Source organism: Accipiter gentilis, chromosome 2 (assembly GCF_929443795.1).
Source record: "Accipiter gentilis chromosome 2, bAccGen1.1, whole genome shotgun sequence".
NCBI lineage: Eukaryota > Metazoa > Chordata > Aves > Accipitriformes > Accipitridae > Astur > Astur gentilis.
Window position 1 is genome coordinate 11,228,507 of NC_064881.1, and position 20,860 is coordinate 11,249,366.

Sequence of the window (20,860 nt, forward strand, 5' to 3'; positions counted from 1 at the left end):
CAGAATGACCTCATTATGAGGGCACACATTCTTTACTAAAGCTTTAGCAACAGAAATGGCACAATTTCTAAAACACAATGCAAATGCATACTCTTATCTGGACAACAAAGTGTTGAAAGGAAACATACTTTAAAAACCTGAAGTAAAACTTTAAAAAAAAATCCTAAGCTATGTGATGAATAAATAGTAGGGCTCCTCCTGACCCAGCTGCAGAGAATAATTTCATCCCCCACTCCTCCAAAATAAATTTAACCAGAAGACCACATCTAATCACTGAGACACGTTACTTCAGGTGGAGATCCTATCCCATTACCACTTCATATCAAAGCCTATAAACCTCATGTTCAAGCCACACTGTAGTCTTAAAGAAAGGCTGTCAATCCCTGACATCTGTAAGGTGCCATCTGGAGCTCTATTTATACTTTGTTGAGATGTGCATCAGGCACAGAGGCAGTTACTTAATTACAGCATCTCCAACAGTCACTGTGTTAACAGCTCTCGAACTCAGCTGCTGATCAGTAAAGCAAGTCTTTTCCACTCAGCGCAGCACAAGAACCAAGCTGCAATTCTGCAGAGCAACCAGGAAACATGCCTAAGTCCCTACTTCCCAATTCACTAAAGAGGAATTTCAAAACTCAGTAATTCAGTATACAGTATTTCATAGTATAAGAGGCTTCCCCCTCCGCTCCAAGATGAATCATTTTACATGTAAGAGTTACATATGACCACCATATTCAGAGTTGCTCCTGCAACTCAATTGCATGGAAGCTCCTCATAAGCAAAGCAGGTGCAGAAATACTTTCACAGATGCTCAACAACATCAACAGTGGAACAGCAGAAGATCAAAAGAAACTGCATCTGGGCAGGTAAGAAAACATTGTGCATTAAAGAGTAGCTTTGAAATTGGTGAGGCCCAAAACAATGCAGCTTCTTACAAGTTCAGACACAACCTGTATTGTGAACTCTAGGAAGGCAATAGTTTCAAGCATGTTTATGAGGCAACAAGCACATTATTAGGCATTGTGTCATGACTCCATATGTACATAGTTATCAAACTTCAGATCTGAAGGTTAGCATCTATTTACACTGCTGTTTTCACTGATTTGAGGAGCTACCAAAACACTACCCCTATAATATATCAGGCAAAGGTTTTTCTTTCTCCTCCAACAGCAACAAAAAAACCCAAACAACCACCCACAAAAAAACCCAAAACAAACAAACAAAACCCACAAAAACAAAACAACAAAAACCCACAATGCTTTATCATTTTTCAAAACCCCACATCTCTTACCTGACAGAAAGTGAGACTTCTGTGCCTCAGTTAACAGGTACAATTCAGAAAACAAACCAAGGGTTTCTGACATTCTTATTGCTAGGAAAGAACCCACAGCCTGCAGAAGTACCCTTTTTCTTTCTTTTTTTTTGTTTCTAATTGATGGAAACAGTCTTTCCACAGCTGTCTGTGACTTGGTTTTTGACAAAGTTAAAAAAAGCTGACAAAACCTTCAGTTATGTGTAATTTTGCCATTTCAAAAGCATGTGCAGACTACAAGTCTCCCTCCAATTACAGAGATTAATACATTCACTCTGCAAAGAATGGTGCTCCTGGGTATGCGGAGCTTCAGGTGGTTCTATTCAAGTTACTGACTGACTCCATACTGGTAGGAAGGTTCTCCCTGTAGACATATACTCTTTAAAAATAATTAGCATGTAAAAATCTTAGTGTTTGCAAACAATTCTGCAAGAAACAACCACGAAAAATTCCTTTATTTCTTACATCAAACTCAGACAAGTCGGCACCAATACTTCTTTCACTAACACTCTCTCTCTGGTTAACCAAGACCACAATCACATAAACACTGGTTATAGTAAGAGCACCAGACTTATGAATCCCTTTCCTCAGCCAGTTCTTCTTCTGGTCCTCTCCCTGCACCAACTTTCAGTGGTGCAACTTTCCACAATTCTATGGACGAAACTGCATTACTTTGCTGTAATTAAGTTACAAACAGTATACTTCCCCAAGTTACTGCTAGGTCAAATTAGGTCCATGATCCAGTTCGCTACACAGCTCCATAAACTGTCACACTACAAAAAAGGCGAGAAAGAGGCCGATGACTACAGGGGCTACTGAACATCAGCACCATCATCCAAGAAGACAAGTGAGAATTTCCAGAAGGCATCATTCACATCCATAACTGCCCATGCCATCATCAATTACCAATAGATAACTTCTTATAAATGGTACCCTTTTAAAAAAATGCCAGTATCCTCTGAAAGAGCAGGCTAAAGTAACTCAAAAATTACTACAGACAGAATTGAGGACAGAGTTTCTCAAAATATAGACCATGAGGCCACTTTTCCTGCCCTTCTCTCTCCAGATACACCATCATAACAGCACCAGGGTTTTTTTTCCCTCTTTTATGTGGATAGTACAAGGTAACTTGGCCAGACCTACTTTAAAGGATGAAAGCACAGAAAGTAAGACTGATTAAATGGCATTTATTTCACAGGAATGGAAACACTAGGGATAGAAAAGCAAGTAAAATAATGAAATGTAAGACAAGTAAAGATCCTTGTGATTTAGTCTGGTTGCCTACATAAAAGTCACAGGTTGTTCCTTCATTAACCATATTTTAGAGTAACATTAAAGTTTTCTAGTAATAAGGAAATCCACCACCATCTTGCTAATCATTTGAACAGTTTACCAACTACCAAATTTGTTTCAAATTTTTCTTATTCATGTGGATGTTTATAAATTTAGCATTTGAACTTTCATGATCTAAAGATGGAATTTCTCTAATTTCTTATTTTTAAGTTCCTTTATAATTCACATCACCTATGAACCTCTTCCTATTTATCAACATTCTTTTCTTTCAGTGGTATCTGAAACAGACAAGTAAAGGACCATCAGCGACATGCAGAGTCAACATAACCCCTACCCTCCATATGAATACATGTTCAAAAATCATGTCTAGATTTTTGGCAAAGCAGCTTACTACTCTATTTGCATGTTACATAGTTACAAATCCCCTTCAGATCTCTATTAGTATCAATCAGAAAGACAACAACAGCAATGTATTGAGAAATCAGAAAAGCTCCAGGATGGGTTTGAAGAATGTTAAATTTCATCTTATCTTAAGAAAGTGTTTAGTAATGTTCAACTGCCCTTCTTTAACTTTCTGGGATAAATCTTTGGTAGTTTAAAAGAGCTAACAAAGTGCACTAATAAAGCCCTTTATGGAATATTACCAACTGAAGCACTACACAACCTCACAAAAAAAAAATAAATAAACACAACTGCTGAGATATCGTAACTGTACTTCTACCTTATTGAACCCTAGTTGTGCTGTCTGCAGCCATAACATGCATGTGAAATTGTTGTTACATTACATTTGCTTTTTGAAATTTATAGTTATATTATGTGAAAGTCTCAGAGATAAGTAAAGGAAAGTTTACACATTACACCCCCTCTTTTCGTTCAGACAGAACTGAGAATTTTGAGTCATATTTTCATTTTTTGTTTAAAGAACCATTCACTGGGTTTGAATCAAGTCTCCTTCAATCAGCAGATAATACAAGTATTTGTAAAGAGTATTTTTAATTACATTAGACAAGTCATCTTGAGTTTACTACCAAAATACTTGCAATATAGCATAAGCATAATAAATTAGAAGAGTTGGTGCAGTTACACAATATATTCTTACATAAGAATCTCCACTTCATCTGAATTTAATAAAAATACACACTCTGGAGGATGGAAGGAAAACTGTATAAATAAAAGCACCATTTTGTCAGTATGAACTGTCTATCCTAGGCACAACTACCCTAAATAAAGGTCAAATATCCACACTTCTGACACACTAGCACAGCTACTTGGCATCAACAAACCCAAAATAAAATTTGAGATAAACCACTGACATTTAAAGCCCCTGCAATATCAGGAAAACACCACCATTCAAATAATAAAGAGCAAAAATTGCTGCAGCCATATGTGCAATATACATAATGCACAAAAGAGCGTATTTTACAGAAGGTAGCATGAACATATTCAAGCATGCAAAAAAGCAGCAGATAAGTCAGTTACAAAAGAGAACCTGAACACTAAATCAAAACAAAATTTGGGAATTTAGGAGCAGCTACCTCAAAAGTTCAGAAATTGGATCTCAGTGAAGTGCCATTCTTCACAGAATTTATATTTTATCTTTGCTAAGAGTGGTCTGATTTTTTTTAATCCATGATAGAAGTAAAACTTTCCCTTTAATTAGTTCTTCAATGCTGCTTCCTACCTCTAAAATACAGTTTTCAATCTGTTCAAACTGAAAACAGCATACTGGCCTTTCAAACACATCTTCAAGAAAAATAATGAAGATTGATGTATTGTGTTTCTATCATACAGACACTAGTGTCACCTAATCCCTCCAAATAAAAAGAACAGGCAATTGAAATACTTAACATGCTATTAAACCACCACAACTTTCCTACTGTCCTGAAAAAAACAAAAATACTGTTTCAAAAATAGGTCTTATGAGGTAAGAAAACACGAGCTATTTCATAACAAGAAAATAAAAGTATGTTCTGAAGTCAGAGACCAATCAGAACATTCCTTAAGCAGAGCTGCTCGCAAATACTCACACATCATTCTTCTCATTGAACCTATGGCACACAGCAAGACAGGTGCAGGACATTTGGAACCCAACTAGTCAACAAAGCAGTTTTACATTTTACTTTCAATCAACAGGTAATTAATACAAGTCAGATTGAAATTCATATAACACTTGAACAACTCATTTCACATAGAAAGCAGGCTACCACATTCTACAACAGATAATCTTCTAGATGCACAAACTACTGGAGATTTATATATAGCACACTGTAATCATTTCACCTTGATGCGATACAGACAGCAGGCCCAACTGTGAAATCTGTTCCCAAAAGAAACTGTCAACATCTTAGAGGCATGTAAAAAGCTACGCTGAGCTGTTGCTTGAGCTGGTAGTTCTAGCTGATAGTTTGAACTCAGAAACCTACTGGAATCATGGACTGCAAACATGAACAGTAAAAAGAAAAACACACACCTGGAGGTGGACAGAAGACAAGCAAGAATTGCCCTGACATCCCAGGTGGTTCTCCTGATGAGCCAACAGTAGCCAGCCCCATCTGAATCTCTGAATGAAAGTTTTGTATCAATAAATTTATTTTGATATTTTTATTGACAAATGCCAACAACTGAGACTTAGATATTATTTATGTATTATTAACCATTTAGTTATGCTCAAATCCCATTAGAAAACACATAATCAAAGTATATCCACTTCCAACCCTGCTTACAAATGGGGATAGAAAGAGCTGATACATGGCTATGATGTGTTCCAACTTCTCTTTCAGCTGAACTCAAAACTAAATTAGAAGTCGATCTGCAATATGAATTAACTCATAAATAGAAAAGTGACTTTCACAATAACCACAGAATGCTAATTAGCTCACAAAAAATCATTGTTAGCAATTTCTCTATCACCATTAATCATGCTGTAGGCTTTTACAACAAAGAATTCATGCAAGGATCTTTCAGCTGGTACACTGAAATCATTACTCTGACAAATCAGCTACAAAATAGACACTTTGTAATTTTAGCAATTAGATTAGTAATTTACATATTACTGATACTTTTTTTTGCCCCCCCCCCCCCCCTTGGAATCAGTGCATTCCATCAGACCCTGCAGTATAATACAACATTATTATTTAAGTTGGCATCTTGTAATCAAGTGTTTGCTACTCAGTGATACTGATCATCAACTTTGCATCACAATGCTAACCATTAGCAGGGTTCTTTAAAGTAGTAGGGTGTTAAAAACGTCTTTATTTCCTGTTCAGAAACTCCATATATAACGTCACTGAGCTGTGGACCAAAATGAGGAGCACAACTTTCTTGAGCAATATGCGCATGTAGAAGCAGACACATGACTGCCTGGACACTGTCCAAAGTGACTCTGAAGTAGCTCGTGTGACGGCCAGTTACGCATGCTATAGTTTTTCATTTTAACTTGCTTCACTTTACCACAATATGCGAATGAACTCAATCTGTGCAATAGAAGTCTCAAGACCCTCACACCACTGTAAGCCAGCCTTCCACAGAAACTAACTGCTGGCTTAAAACCAAATAAAGATTTATGAACACATCGGTAACAAGCTACCCTGCGGGATAACATACAGAAAAATTCTTTCCAATGATCGTACTGTAACTGCTACTCTCTTATCAAAAGGAACAAATAGACATGTGCTATTCCTATCCCCTCACATACGCTCACCCGTTACTTAAGGAGAATAACAGAAATTCTAAGAAATGTACTAAGAGTTTATAAATTATTTTCTTCACCTTAATTTTTCACAAGACTGTGTAACCTTAGCTGTGTTCGGACAACATGCAGGGACAATGTTTTAAACAGACACCACAAAAGACCTCAAAATAACCCTTGCCCTCTTCTCCAGTCAGAGTGCAAGTCTGCTGCATACACTTCTAATTATAAATATGGTAACACGACATGGGGAGAGAGCCAGCCCCTCGAACATGGTCTCAGAGACTACTAACCCAAATCTGTGCTGAGCACAAGGCTAGATCAACGCAATACAGCATAAGATAGGTTTGCTTTTTTTTTTCTCTCTAAATCTACAAAAAAACCCCAGCTACTTGTACAAAGTATACAACAATAATATACTTCCAAAGTAATATTAGGTCTATCTTACACTAATCTGTCATCCCAAAAGATCCCATTTGTATTTCCAGTTCTATAACTGGCACAGCTGAAGTCCCTTACCTCACATTCTTCAGTAAGATGTTTTCTTTACTACTCCCAACATAACATAACCATTTTGAGTTCCAGACAGCATTTAGAATAAGTACAAATATATCCTCTGCACACTTTCATTTAAACTAAACTTAACGATGTTTAAACACCTAATTTCTTTCTTGTTAATATTACTTCTTGGCACTGAAGTTTACATTAGAACATTAGATAATAGCAAAGTCCTTTCTTCACGTGCGCTTCATCTTCTAAAAACTTCCCAAGGTACTAGATATTAAACTTTCTTAAAGTTCACAACTTAAATGTACCACAATAGCACACAAGTTTATTATTATTAAGTATCTACAGTGCCTAGTATTCCTTACAGTACTTCCCAGCTGTATGAACTTCAGCTGTAAGCAGCATGTTTTTCCATGCTCATTACTTCTCCAGCACCACTGAAGTATCCTTTACCATGCAGTCCACCAAACACCTTCAGAAGCGTAAGTTTTTCCATAAAGCCAACGGCACGAGCTACTTCTAAGGCACGTTTATATGAGCGGCACAAGAAAACAATCAACCTCCTCATTCGCTCCCATAAAGAAATAAAGGTGAAAGCTTTAAATATGAACCACGGGGAACGAACAGCTCACGGCCAGAACATACCACTTAATTACTTCAGACAAAAAAAACAAATAACACAAAAAAAGATGCTGCTGGAGAGACTACAAGAGAACTAAAGTAATGCTTATGGGTTGGTTCCAAGTATCCCGGGTTCAGACACGGTTATTTTAGGGGTTTTTTTCCATCTCTAGATGAAGTCAAGAAAGAAACACGGGTGTTACAATGATCAGTTCGTTTCATTTTCCCAGCATTCATATTAGCATTTCTACCTCAGGATCAGTGTCAGCCAGAACTTTCGGGGTACTGAGAAAGAAATGCCAGCACGGATCCACAACACGGCCTGAAAAGTCTACTAGAAAGCAATAACGAGGAACCGACAGGAAAGCTCGGCACACGAGGTACGCTTCCTCGGGAGCGGAAAGAAGTAAACAACCGAGGGAAAGGCAGCACAACGTTTGTAAACACAACGCTTCTGCACGGCGCTCCGCCGACCGCTGCCGACCGCGAGCACGGAGGCGCAGCCGGGCTGAGTCATTCCTCGTAGTAACTTCACCGCCGATCCCTCGCCCCGGCAGCGGAGCCCCGGGCAGGGAGGGAGGGAGGGAGCGAGCCCCCCGGCCCGCCCGGCGCTGCCCCGCCACCTGCCACCTGGGAGCCGCCGCCCCCCCTTCCCTCCCCCGCCGGCTGCGCGGGGGTCACCCCGCCACCCCGGGACCGGAGCCGGCCGCGGGACCCCGGTCCTCCCCACCCCCGCCTCCCAGCTCCTCGTCGCCCGCCCCACGGCTGCAGCCCCGCGCCCAGAGCTGGGACCGCCGCCCCTTCTTCCCGAGGCCGCCCACCCGCCCTCCCCCAGTTGGGAGCGGCCGAGACGGGGAGCGAGGCGGCGGCGGAGGGAGCCCGCGCCTTCCCCGGCGGCACTCACCCGAGGGTTCCCGGCCAGCGCCGCGCATCCTGCGGCGGCGGTGGCGGCGGCGGCAGCGGCGCGTCCCCCCCGCCCCGCGCGGCCGGGCCCGGCGGCTTCGCGGGGGCAACGCACCTCCTCGGCGGTCACCGCGCCCCGGCAGGGAGGGAGAGGCGGCGGACTGGCAGGCGGGGAAGGCGGCGCGGGGCCAGCAAGGCAGGGCGGGCAGGGCCGGGCCGGGCCGGGCAGCGCGGGGACGGGGAGTCCTGGCGCAGCCGCCGCCGCCGCCGCCGATGTTTGTTATTGTCGTCAGCCGCTTCCGGCGCGAGCGCATGCCGGGAGAGGGCGGCCCGGAGGAGGAACCGCGCGGCGGAAGCGGCGGCGGCGGCAGCGCGCGGGCCCAGGAGAGGCGGAAGTCGCGCCCTCGCGCTCACCCCGGGAGACCCCGGAGACCGTTGAAGCGCGGGGCGGGGGGCGCTCGTGACCGGCGGCCGTTAACCGTCCCGGCCTCTGGCGATGCCCGTTCCGAGGTCTCCCCGGCGGGGCGGGGGGGGAGACGGACACACGGGCCGCCTGGGCCTCATCCCGGCACGGGTAACGAAGCGACCAGGGCTCCTCCTCCGCGTTTAACGAACGTTAAATTCATCCCCCCCCCCGTCAAGAGGGGGCGGCTGCGGGTGTACTCACCGGCCAGGCCGGGCTGCTTTTACTGTCTGCCTGCCCGCCCGCAAGGGCCGGGGGGAAGGATGGGCCCCTCTGGGGGCTCCCAGAGCTTTCGACACAAAGCAGACCCTCAGCTGTAGGGTAGGAACCGGCCTCGTCTTCTTGTCCCGAGAAAACGAAAGTGAATCTTGCGCAGGTCACTTTCAGGTTTCTCTTTTATTATAGGTTTCTTCAGAGGCTTAGCCTGCTGAACTTTTCTTTGAGATGTGGACGTAGCCACATAAATCAGAGAAGGGCGGATTGTTTCACTCAGAACTGCAGGTGGGGGTCACGATGCTGGAGTTACGGACGTCCTCCAGCAAAGATCCTTTCATCACAGCGTACGGCTGGGTCATACCTTCTCTGCTGCCTCACCGTGATCTCTCCTTCTTCCATAACATATACTATAAGCAGCAGGTCATGGAATATAAGAAATTCAAAGCACAATATCGTGGCCAGAGTGTGAAGCAGAGTGTGATGTCAGAAGAGGAATGCAAAAGAGAGCACAAGCATCTCATCTTCAGCCTGCAGGACAGATGCATTCAGTAAAATAGATAGGTTCATTATGTAAAGCATTTTCTGTTTCTTGCCTAAAGTTACCTCTTAGCTCTGTTTAAACCTCATATGTACAGCCCTTCACCTAATTCTATTTTTTACTTCTAATTCATCAGCTTGTAAGTCTACCACTTCTCACAAGCTGGACCAGGCTTACGGATTTCACAATGAACTCTTTAATAGCTACTTCTGCCACGTTGAAGAGCTTGCTGCCTGTCTGTCATGTTAAAGACAATGTTGAATGGTCACAGCCTGTCCAGACAGGTATTTGCTCTTGGACAATGTCACTGCCATGGGCTTTGAAAGTAAACGTGGCCTCGCTACCCCCAGTTGCCACCTTGTGGCACCTGATAAACAAGTGCTCTCCAATTTTGCAGCTTGTTGGGAGACCTGTCTGAATTACATTATGAAAGACATCTTTGGCACTTCAGACTGCAACAGTGAATGGAGCTGAGAAGACACTGGTACTCAGATGAACAGACATAATGGGAAATACGAGTTTCTAACAAAGCAATTCAAGTCATCTTTGTGTAATATAACACTGATTATATCAAAGTTAAGTGGTGTTTTAGTTCTCTAGGTGTCGACTTCTGCTTTTTGCAGGATGGTTGTCGTCTTCATAAATTCTTTGAATGTGATGAAGGACTAATCTTTAGGGTGAAGGGAATGACATCCAGCTAGAAACATCACAAAACAAGTGCCATACATGCTCTAAACAGGGAGATAAGCCAGAGGTGACAAACAACTTTGAGGTTTAGTAAGCCTGAAGCACCAGTAAGCCTCATTAAACTTGTCTTGAGAAGATACTACTGAGAGTGGCCTTTTGCAGTTTGAGGATCTGAGAGATCAGCGAGAGAAGCAACAGCAACTATTCCAACACTGAAACTGCAGCACCAACAGGGTTTGTAGTTTTCTGGCAAAGCACCTTTGCCACTCAAGCTCTCAGCACTTGCATAAAATGAGGCTCCAGGCACTTAAGCACCGTTCGGTTTTTTACAGCATGTGTGGGACAACTTGATTTGAGAGGGAGCTCAGGCAGGACTGAAGCAAGAACTGGGGAGTAAGCAAAGTGCTGCTAGCAGAGCAGGTTGGTCTGGCTTGTTCTTGTAACATTTCATTATGTTGCTTCCTCTCAAAATGATCCAGAACCACTTCATGCCAAGCAACTAATTACAGGGTTTTTTCATGAGCCTGTCTGAATAAAAACTTAACATTGTATCTAGCACTTCTATCCTGAAGAAAAGCAGTATTTTATGAAAATTATTTTGCTCCAGGATATATGAAAAGAAAGCATTAAATCAGGGCTGCTGATAATTCTTCACATTTTCAAAGTGCTGTACCAAGTGTAGGTTATTATTCTTCCAACATACGGTTTAGGATTCACCTGTATATTTTTTTGCACATTCTGTAAACTAGACAAGAAGGTTGAAGAAGTTTTTCACTGTGTGCTTTTAATTTTGGGTGCTAAATTTGGTATACAAAAGAATGTGTCTCTCTTAAACTACATGTTTATGCAGCTGTAGTCAGGGAGCAAAAAGAATTGGCTGCTCAGCAAGCTGAGAGCCAAGGCTGGCAGCAAGGCAGCAAGGGGCACCATCATGGACAAGGGGCACAATCCCACAGTACCAGAGTGAGGTCTGGTGACAAAAACCTGGTTCAGCCACGAGTTCAGTGACTGGCGTACAAGTCCATGGTGAGAAGGTGGGTCTGGGGTAGAGCCAGTACAGTGCAGCAGGATCAGTGGGGTCACAGCTACAACCTAGCTCAAGAAAGGGCCAAGGCCAAGGGCTGAAGCTTGAATGCAGCTCCTGAGCAACGGGGAAGCAGCCCCCACACAGCGCTCCAACAGCAGCCTGACTCGGCCCCATAGCCACAGTCTGTTGGAGCTGGCCTCGAGCTGGGGCAGCCAGGCCCCTTGGAGGGGCAGAAGGGGTCACTAAGCGTGTTAGTGCTTCCAGAGCTGTGACAGCTGCCCTGACTGGAAGTAGATTTATATGCAAAGTTAAAACACAGTGTAGATACAGAACCCAATATGGAATAAACAGGTTAAACCTATTTCTGTTAGAGATTACCATCTACTACTTATAGTCAATCTCAAAATTGATTTATCTGTTGTGAGTATTCATTCCCCAAATTATTGTCAGATTACATCCAACCTAACGCCTTAATATGGTAGTCCATTCTGCCTTAGCTGTTGCATTCATGACCCCTTTTAGCTTATGCAGTGACTCTGCTTCTTTTAATTTGAATATACACTTCTCAACAGATGTTGTATATTAAACTGGATACTGTAAATGTGATTTAAAATTAAATATTCCAATTGTAATCCAAAATTTTACATATAAAAAAATTGGAATCATGGTTGATCAGCTACTACAAACTATGGGGGGGGGGGGGGGGGGTGGATTTCTCTAAGTCAAGAATGCTTTTTAAGACAGAGTGATTTAGAGAAAAAAAAAAAAAAAAAAAAACAAAAAAAAAAAAAACAAGTTATTGAGTTCATTCCATTCCAAAAGAAAATTAGGAGATGAGAGTTAGTCTGAGCACTCCACTTTCTTCCGAAAACAAATGGGACAAGACTGTGAAAACTCCTGTTTGTTTTACAGTGTGTTTTAGGAAAAACATTGAGTGTGAGTCTAAACTTTCAAGGATTACAGTGATTAATGAGCATCATACTATTACCTCAACAGGGCAGTTTCACTGTCAGCCATTTAATTTGTTATATGTTTCTTTCTGGAGATGTCTGTTCACATGTGGTTCCTTAACACCTCTTAGTTTTCTCCATGGCACCAAATAAACTAAGCCTCTTAAGTTCTGCTCTTAAAAGTTTATTCCCATAGTTCATCTGTAATATTCTTATAAATCAAGCACCCCTCTTAAACTGATAACACCGGATCAGAAAAATTATTTCAGTATCAAACAGAGAAGGAGCATATAAATCTTTCTGTACAATTGTAATCTGCCATGCCAGTAATGCACCAATACTGTCAGTATTTATTTAGTTCCAAATGTACTTGAAAAAACACATCTTCCTATTTTCTTTAGCTCTACATGTCATAAATTCTCCCAGTGTACTTCTGCTTCCCTTACAGTTGCTATCTTCATCAACTTCCCTTCATTTTTGTCTTTTTTTTTTTTTTTTTTTTTTTTTTTTTTTTTTTGATATTGGAAACAGTTGCATTCAGTTCCCTGCTAAGCCTGGCTACGTTTTAAACCCAAGTTCCTTCCTTCTCCATTGAGGCTTTGTGGCATCTTATAAAGTAATCTTGAACAAGTATTCATTTTCATTTTAAGTTTTCCTACAACTAAACAACTTAATTTTTTAAAGCACAAGTATATATTATTGTTCTGAACTGGAATATACAAAGTAAACACCAGTCTCCAACAAAAGTTCTCCTGCATGTTAGGGAGAGATATTTCAGGAACTTCGATTATTCTTTCATGTACCCTGACAGTCCATAGCAAACACCAAGTACTATCTCATCTCTTGCTTCTTTTCCAGAGCACTGACTGGTCCATAAGCTTTCAGTAATTTGTTTTTGAATGGTCAGTGACTCAGGAGCAGCTGATGCCATTTTTGAAAGCATGCCACTCCCTCTGACCCCTTTATGGATCATTCCTAACCAGTGATTTTAACATTGTGTGGCTTCCCACTATGTTTCAGTAATTCTGACTACACAGGTTTTGAATTCACAAGTGATTTTTCTTGTTTATTGCCAGAGGTCCTTGCAGGAAGGGGATAGTTAGCTTCAATTTAACATCTAGGTCATGAGATCAGTTCTTGGTCCTGGGCAGAAACATTCAAAGGACATTTAAACCTCAGATAAAATAGTCACAATGGACATACCCTCAGAAGTGGTTAAGGACAGAAGCTCTCAAGAGAAAACAGGCAGCCTGAATAAGCCTATAACAATCCCCAGCTGCACATTTTGATTTAAGAAACACCATTTGTGTAATGTAGCAACTAGACCTTCCCACGCCACCACCTCTCCACAACACATGGATGATACTGAATGCAACAAGGCCAAACAAGTAATACACTGAAGACTACATGGAACAACAGTAATATTACATATATAGAAAGGTATTGCTGTATTAGCATTACTGAATATTTAATGTTACTGAGAATAGAGTTCCCATTTTTTACTGTGTAGCAGCTTTGGGTTTTTTATAGTGCACTTAAGTCATGTTCATAGAATCATAAAATCATAGAATGGTTTGGGTTGGAAGGGACCTTAAAGATCATCTAGTTCCAACCCCCCTGCCATGAGCAGGGACACCTTCCACTAGACCAGGTTGCTCACAGTCCCATCTAACTTGGCCTTGAACACTTCCAGGGATGGGGCATCCACAACCTCTCTGGGCAACCTGTTCCAGTGCCTCACCACCCTCAGGGTGAAGAATTTCTTCCTTATGTCTAAGCTAAATCTCCCCTCTTTCAGTTTAAAGCCCTTACCCCTTGTCCTATCACTACATGCACTTGTAAAAAGTCCATCTTCAGCTTTCTTGTAGGCCCTTTTAGGTACTGGAAGGCTTGTCTTCTCCAGGCTGAACAACCCCAACTCTCTCAGCCTGTCTTCATAGGAGAGGTGCTCCAGCCCCCTGATCAACTTTGTGGCCCTCCTCTGGACTCGCTCCAACAGGTCCATGTCCTCCTTATGTTGGGGGCTGCAGAGCTGAACGCAGTACTCTAGGTGGGGTCTCACCAGAGCAGAATAGAGGGGCAGACTCACCTCCCTTGACCTGCTGGTCACACTTGCTTTGATGCAGCCCAGGATACGGTTGGCTTTCGGAGCTGCAAGCACACATTGCTGGGTCATGTTGAAGTTCTCGTCAACCAACACCCCCAAGTCCTTCTCCTCAGGACTGCTCTCAACCCATTCTCTGCCCAGCCTGCATTTGTGCTTGGGATTGCCCCAACCCATGTGCAGGACCTTGCACTTGGCCTTGTTGAACTTCATGAGGTTCACACGGGCCCACCTCCCAAGCCTGTCAAGGTCTCTCTGGATTGCATCCCTTCCCTCCAGTGTATCGACTGCACCACACAGCTTGGTGTTGTCAGCAAACTTGCTGAGGGTGCACTCAGTTCCACTGTCCATGTTGCCGACAAAGATGTTAAACAGCATCGGTCCCAATACCAACCCCTGAGGAACGCCACTCATCTCTGGTCTCCACCTAGACATGGAGCTGTTGACTGCAACTCTTTGAGTGTAATCATCCAGCCAATTTCTTATCCACTGAGTGGTCCATCCATCAAATCCATGTCTCTCCAGTTTAGAGACAAGGATGTTTTGCCATACAGTATCAAATGCTTTGCACAAGTCCAGGTAGATGACGTCAGTTGCTCTTTCCTTATCCACCGGTGCTGTAACCCCATCGTAGAAGGCTACCAAACTTGTCAGGTAAGATTTGCTCTTAGTGAAACCATGTTGGCTGTCACCAATCGCCTCTTTATTTCCCATGTGCCTTAGCACGGATCTGCTCCATGATCTTGTCGGGCACAGAGGTGAGACTGTCTGGCCTGTAGTTCCCAAGGTCTTCCTTTTTTCCCTTTTTAAAAATGGGGGTTATGTTTCCCCTTTTCCAGTCAGTGGGAACTTCCCTGGCCTGCCACAACTTCTCAAACATGATGGATAGTGGGTTATCCACTTCATCCACCACTTCCCTCAGGACCCTCAGATGCATCTCATTCAGGTCCCATGGACTTGTGCACCCTCAGGTTCCCTAGATGGTCTCAAACCTGATCTCCTATGACGGGCAGTTCTTCATTCTCCCAGCCCCTGCCTTTGCCTTCTGCGACTTGGGCAGGCTGAAGCACATGTGGGTGAAGACTGAGGAAAAAAAGTCGTTGAGTACTTCAGCCTTCTCCATATCCCGGGTAACTAGGTCTCCTGTTTCCTTCCAGAGAGGGCCCACATTTTCCCTAGTCTTCCTTTTATCACCGACGTACCTATAGAAGCTTTTCTTGTTGCCCTTGATGTCCCTGGCCAGATTTCATTCTATCAGGGCTTTAGCTTTCCTAACCTGATCCCTGGCTGCCTGGACAATCTCTCTGTATTCCTCCCAGGCTACTTGTCCTTGCTTCCACCCTCTGTAGGCTTCCTCTTTGTGTTTGAGGTTGTCCAGGAGCTCCTTGTTTATCCATGCAGGCCTCTTTGTTCATACGTACAGTCATGGTTTTAAATGTTAAGTCTAACAATAAAATTAATGCCTGCTAACAATAAATTTAATTACATAAGCAGGTATTTCAGTTGAAGAAGTTATACCAGGGATTAATTTGGCCTGCATTGCTAGAAACATGATTTATTTTTCTTTTTACAGTTATGGCACAGGATATACTGTCCCCATTTGCAAAATAACATTCTAAATATCTAATGGTCTTTCTGTTCACAGATAACATACCTTTCATGATCTGCATCAGTCACTTTCCTGGTTCGGTAACCATAAAGACAGAATTAATAAACCAAGGGGTGCCAGGCCTGTGAGGTTTCAGCTCCTCCCGTAGCCCCGGCAGTGAACTCTGCCTCTCACTATAACCCCCGGAACAGTACAGGAAGCCAGATGCAAATGGCAGTATTGTTCCAGGAACAGGGATTTGGGACATCTCCAGCTGAAATCCCAGGCCACAAGCCAGCCAACATCACAGCAGCTAGCCTGGAAATGTACCTCATCAAGTACTCCAGTGAGACACACTCAGATGCTTCTAGACTATGTCCACTCCTATATTTAGATTTTAATGTGCAGTATATTTTTTAAAAGGCTAGAAAAGTCTGATTATGTTTAATTTAGATGGTTGTGGGTTTTTTACATTTTGTTAATAAGGACTAATTGCCTTTTAAAATAAGCATGCAAATTCCCCTCTCCTCCCCAAGCTTTCTGTCAACACAGACTGGAAATTCAACGTGCAGAAACTCTTAATATATTTCATTAATTAGACTTAAATAATCTACTAAGAGCCTTAAACAAAATATATAAAACCCACTTCGTGCTTACATGAAGATGAATTTTTAAATGAAAATATTAGCTATTAACATATTGAATTCACTTTTTGTCCTTTGTTCTAGTAACTTATAGCATTCAGGCTTTTTTGTTTCATTGTTATTCCTGAATGGAATAGAAACAAAACCATCATTTTTTTCCAGCTCCCAGAATCTCAATTCAAAGAATTAGTCATTGACCTCAATTAATGGAATAAAGTGAAACAACGAACTAAGTAAACTGAAACGATGATTCTTTGCATCTCCAGAAGAGACTACACCTGTCAAACATTCCTAAGTACCTAGTTACATTAATTTAAAAGATACTGTAGGAGCAGACTAATTTAAACTAGGGTTTAAATCGTTAAAAAAAAAAAAAAAAAGAAAGAAGAAACCTGACTATTCTGAGTGCACTTACACTCATTACTCATTCTTAGGAGCTTTTTTATATTCATTGATGAGATCAGGCGTGGGTGCTGGTAGAATCCTCTTTCAGGGCCTTGCAGCTTTGGAATTTGCATTTGAGCTTTGCAATACAGCAACTCAGATGACTGCTGGTTTGATTGCATCATTTATGTTCCCTGTGCATTTTAAAAGCATGTATAGATTATTCAAATCAGTGTAGACAGAATTGTTTAGAGGGAGGGAGATTGTGGTAGGCTATTCTGAAGTTAAGAATTAGATGTCTCTCTAAAACATATTTCTAAAGTGATTACATTCAGTGTATTTATACTGCAATATGTGAAGGACACCAAAATGGAAACTAACATATAAAATTCTCCACTAATTACAAATTACTCTTTTCTACTGAAATAAGCAAGTTGGAGATAATAGAGATCAATACCTGCATAATTATTTGGCCACAGTAAAGAAAGAAAAATATGTCAAAATTGTAATGCTCCCCCCAATTGGGAAGAGGATTCTTTCCTTGAAGACTGGTTTAGGGGTTTGCTTTTCTTTATTTTTTACACTGTACATACAAAGTCAGATTTGTGCATAAAGTTTTACCTTGTTCCTGATTTAACAGTGAAGAAATTAACTTCAGTAAGCAGTATGTGTGTTGTTCCTTCGAATATGTAATCCCAGTCAATTAAAATTTACTGGTTTGGATCCATTTTCACAGAACCTTTGTGAGAATATCTGTGTTCTTAATCCTTTTAGCTGTATGAACTGAATTGAACTGCTGGCATCATAAAGAAAAAGGGTGGTATAGGCGTCACATCAAACTACAGATTAAGCAGTTTTACCTACTTGCCCTTTTTGAATAGTATCTTAACATTAGTACTTTTTCAGTCTTCTGAAGTTCCCCTGATTTTCATATTTTATATTAATATTAACATCAGTAGACCACAGTGTACAACCCCAAGTTGCCTGGACTTAATTAAATTCTGTGAGTGTCTAGTAACTTTATTAATTAGCAGTATACATTTTTCATGTCATTAACATGTTATAGGCTCAGTGTTTCGTTCTGGGACTTCAGGAACAAAAGAAAAACTGACCTCTGCCTTGACTGGCTATGGACTTTAGCTTTCCAGTGTTTCATGTTTCATAGCTTCCAGTTCACACTGTTCCTACCCATTTCTCTTTTGCTCTGGTGTGTTACATAATACTGATTAGTTATATTGTTGTTTGTGTTGTTGAATTTTGAACTATGTCTTTTATATAACCGGTGAATCTGGGTAGGCTCTTAGCAGTAGCTCTCTCTAGATTGTGTAGTTGGAGCTTTTTGTCTGCTTATTAAATACTTTGAAAGAATACTCAATATTCATCCACATATTTCTTTGTATGTTGTGTCTTTTCAGATAATTTTGCTCATTACCTTTAACTCTGGAAAATTAGGCAAAAGGAGTTGCCGAGCTTACATACGTCCCCTAATCTGAACAAAATAAACCTGTTCTGAATGTGAGACAAAAAGTATTGGTGGTCACTAAACGGTCACAAATACCAGTTGAAGAATAAGTTAATCTAGATTTATCTGCAGGACGAGTTGTTTTTACCAGCTTAGTTATAAGAGGTTATTTTTGAAAGACAGAGTTGGAGAAACTGTCAATAAAGAATTTTGTATGATATTTCTCTAAACACTAACTCAGCTTTGGAATTTGCTTAGGATGCAGAAGAGAAACCCCTGGTCTGTCCCAAATGCTTCTAAAAATCTGAGTCTGCTTAAGCTCGTGTTTGCATTATGCTTTCCAGAGCCATACAGAAATTCAAGCATTTTCTGCTGTGCTGGGTTGACCCTGGATGGATGCCAGGTGCCCACCAAAGCTACGCTGCCACTGCCCTCCTCAGCTGCACAGGGGAGAGAAAATAGAACAAAGGGCTTGTGGGTTGAGATAAGGAGAGATCACTCAACCAATTACCGTCACAGGCAAACCAGACTCGACTTGGGGAAAATTAATTTATTGCCAATCAACCAGACTGGGGTAATGAGAAATAAGACCAAATCTCAAAACACCTTCTCTCCACCCCTCCCTTCTTCCCAGGCACAACCTCACTCCCAGATTCTCTACCTCCTCCCCCCTCAGTGGCACAGGGGGACAGGGAATGGGTGTTGCGGTCAGTTCATCACACGTTGTCTCTGCTGCTCCTTCCTCCGCACGGAGGACTCCTCACACTCTTCCCCTGCTCCACCGTGGGGTCCCTCCCATGGGAGACAGTCCTCCACGAACTTCTGCAACGTGGGTCCTTCCCACGGGCTGCAGTTCTTCACGAACTGCTCCAGTGTGGGTCCCTTTCCACAGGCTGCAGTCCTTTAGGCACAGACTGCTCCAGCGTGGGTCCCCCATAGGTCACAAGTCCTGCCAGAAAACCTGCTCCAGCGTGGGCTCCTCTCTCCACAGATCCGCAGGTCCTGCCAGGAGCCTGCTGCAGTGTGCACTTCCCGCAGGGTCACAGACTCCTTTGGACATCTACCTGCTCCGGCATGGGATCCTCCCTGGGCTGCAGGTGGATATCTACTCCACCATGGACCTCCATGAGCTGCAGGGGGACAGCCTGCCTCACCAGGGTCTTCTCCACGGGCTGCAGGGGAATCTCTGCTCCAGCACCTGGAGCATCTCCTGCCCCTCCTTCTTCACTGACCTTGGGGTCTGCAGAGTTGTTTCTCTTACATGTTCTCACTCCTCTCTCCGGCTGCAGTTTCTGTGCCCCAGGAACTTTTTTCCCCCTTCTTAAATCTGTTATTCCAGAGGCGCCACCACTGTCGCTGATGGGCTCAGCCTTGGTCAGTGGCTTGGGTCCATCTTGGAGCCGGCTGGCATTGGCTCTGTCAGATATAGGGGAAGCTTCCAGCTGTTTCTCACAGAAGCCACCCCTTTAGCCCCCCCCACTACCAAAACCTTGCCACACAAACCCAATATACCTGCAATTATCTTTAATTCAGGAATATTCCAGACTACCATTTCAAAAAGCCTTTGTTTTCCACACAGCCCTAAAATCATTGTGCCGCTTAGTATTTTGTGAGGTACAGTCTAGCATGAATCAGGGTGTTTTATGATTTTACTGCAGACAGCTAATCTTAGAATCAACACACAGCGCTCTATATGGGATTTCAGATCGTAGCAGTGGAGTGGAACTTGCTTTATGCAACTGTCTCTTTTATCAGTGACAGCACAGCTGAAATATCATATGGCTCAGCCAAGGCTGAAAAACCAGCAAAGGGGAAATTCACAATCAGCTGACCCAGCCTGAGCTCTGTGTTGCTGCAGCTATGGCACCGGCAGTGCTGCAACCAATTTAGGGCTAGCAGAGTCAAACCTTTGATGAGAAGTTTTATGGTGACTTTCTTTCTAATGATAGGATTACATTTCTGCAAGTCTATGATAAAAGTAATCTCAAGTTGCAGATAAAGATTGGCTAGAGTGTTGCACAGATGTACTCGGAAAAAAACATCTTTACATTGATACGGGAAGTAGCAATAAAATGGAGGCATTTAAAGAAAACTAAAGAGCTAAATAGCACAGGAAAACTCTTAGAGCTGTAATGAATAGCTCAGCAGTGTGCTTAATGTTGTTAGGAAGAAAAAAAGAAAGAAATATTAAGAAGAAAAAAAGTAAGAAATATTAAGAAGAAAAAAAGTGAGGAACAAGTGAGAGCAAGCCAGACCCAAAAGAGAAATGTTACATTCTTCAGTGCTTAGTGACCAGAGCAAGCCCTGGAAAAACCTGGGAAATTACTTTAGTGATTTCAGTTTTCACAGGAACTTTTTAACCATCCTGCTGTGTTGATTTGTCCCTGAAGACAATTTTTCATATTTCACTGAATCTGTGGACTTTTTTTTTTTTAATATTTAGTGGAAATAATTTGATTCCACTTCTTAAATA

The 20,860-nt window shown here is 42.3% G+C and overlaps 1 protein-coding gene across 4 annotated transcripts in view; it reads right to left on the reverse strand.

Moving 5' to 3' along the window:
* RB1CC1 (RB1 inducible coiled-coil 1) overlaps positions 1–8,489 on the reverse strand; it is an 81,586-nt gene extending 73,097 nt beyond the window's left edge. For 2 of the 4 annotated variants that reach the window (XM_049818648.1, XM_049818619.1), the window contains exon 1: positions 8,326–8,420. The gene's annotated coding sequence lies outside the window, so the exon portion shown is untranslated. The other 2 variants (XM_049818638.1, XM_049818628.1) reach the window with 2 other exon arrangements.
* Between the last annotated feature and the right edge of the window lie 12,371 nt (positions 8,490–20,860).